At 51.9% G+C, this 1,653-nt stretch overlaps 1 long non-coding RNA gene across 1 annotated transcript; it reads left to right on the top strand.

Annotated features, from left to right (window-relative positions):
• The first annotated feature begins 290 nt into the window (after positions 1-290).
• LOC130542976 (uncharacterized) lies at positions 291-1,616 on the top strand. Its single transcript, XR_008957925.1, has 3 exons — positions 291-573; positions 709-901; positions 1,093-1,616. It is a non-coding gene; the product is annotated as an uncharacterized LOC130542976 (long non-coding RNA).
• The last annotated feature ends 37 nt before the right edge of the window (positions 1,617-1,653 follow it).

Genomic DNA, 1,653 nt, shown 5'->3' with positions numbered 1-1,653 from the left:
AGGTCTGAGAAGCACTATCCACCCCATGGGTGAGACAAGAAGGCAAAGCTATTCCCGCTTGGAGCATTCCTTTTGGCGCTTAAAATTGCCTTGGATATGCATAAAAGCATTGCATTTCCTAAAGCCCAAGGCTGGAACAGTCTGAGAGCAGCTGATCTTGCCAGGAACCAGGCACACCCTTGCAGGAAGGGTTGGTGCAGAAGGGAAGGGGCAGGGCTCTGAGGGTGGTCTGCAGCTAGAGGGGTCTGCGAAAGGGGCCGTGTGTGTGTGTGTGTGTGTGTGTGTGTGTGTGTGTGTGTGTGTGTGATTGCAGCCCTGCCCATGATCCCCGTCATGCCTGCTCAGGGCGTTTAGCCAAGGAGGTGCCTCCTGGACCTCTGCACTCCCAGAGTTGTGAGTCATGGGGCCGGTTGCCTGGCATTCAAGGAGTTGGAAGCATCATACTCCCCAAGCAATCACCCCATGGGGGTGGAGCTACGTCTCTGTGTGCAGATCCGGAGCAGCCCAAGGACGCAGACCAGGAGCCAAGGAAGTGGAGTTTTGAGAGAGTGGACCTGTGGAGTTCCTGGCTGGGTGAGTGCATGCTGTGTGGCCATAGGTGGGCTTTCTGGGAGTAGGGGCACCCCGGGTAAGAGGCGGGGTTCTGGAAGGGCATGTTGAGAGAGTTCATCATGGAGACTCAGTTTTCTTTCCTTTTTCCCTTGAAAGTCTCTTCTGCCTAGTCTCCGTCAACTGGCCATACACCCCAGACCCAGGAACTCCAGGGCACCCGCTCAGCAAAGCTTTTGTGGGATGGTTCGCAGACATTCCAGGGTTTCCCGTGTTCCCCAGGAAGAGCGAGAGAAAGGACCGCACAGTCCCCAACTTCAGTGCGGTGCCCCTGTCCCCCGACACAGTGCAGGTAATGGACCTTGAGCAGTTCCCCGAGTTCAGCAGGGTATTCCCTGTTCCCTCAGGCACAGGTGTGGCGCTAGGAAGGCCCAGAGCCGTTACCCAACTTCAGCATTGTGCTAGCTGTTTCCTGGGAATGGTGGCAATGGGCTGGGAGATAATTACTACTAAAAGACAAGTCTATGTTTCCCCTTCTCCCAGAAACCACAGCAGGTGTGCAGGCTTTAGGTCCGAGGAGCTGCTTCTCCCCATCTGACAACACTTCTCTGCTCTGGCTCCGCGAGACCCGACGTTCTGAACGTCTGCATCTGAGTCAGTGAGGCAGCTTGACACGGGATCCAGCATTCAGAGAAAGCGGCAGGTCCATTTGGAGAAATGTCATATCCACATCAGGACTGGAAGTAAAACCTCTCATTAACCCACCATCTCCTGGGTTTTTCTCTTTTCTCTAGTTGAGCCATGAAGTAAAACTTAAGTAATAGTTGTCAGCGTTCTGAATTTGGTGAAGGAGGTACTTAGTTTCTGAGCTTGGAGCACTTTGCAGGGGATCCCATTTTCTCTGTTCATTGACTGCTTATGAATGTATTTTGAACAGCTGTTTCCTAGAAACACTCTTTCATTAGAAAGGGAAGGTGAGGTTTACTCTTTGTCTATTTTTAAGATATACGTTTGACAGTGTTTATACAGTTGGGCCTAAGATATGGGTGAGTGGCCACCATTTAGTGTTAGATGGCCTTTTGTCGTCACATACAAATATGGATG

The sequence above is a fragment of the Ursus arctos genome, unplaced genomic scaffold, assembly GCF_023065955.2.
Source record: "Ursus arctos isolate Adak ecotype North America unplaced genomic scaffold, UrsArc2.0 scaffold_66, whole genome shotgun sequence".
Classification (NCBI taxonomy): domain Eukaryota; kingdom Metazoa; phylum Chordata; class Mammalia; order Carnivora; family Ursidae; genus Ursus; species Ursus arctos.
This window is presented reverse-complemented; position numbering and strand designations above follow the sequence as displayed.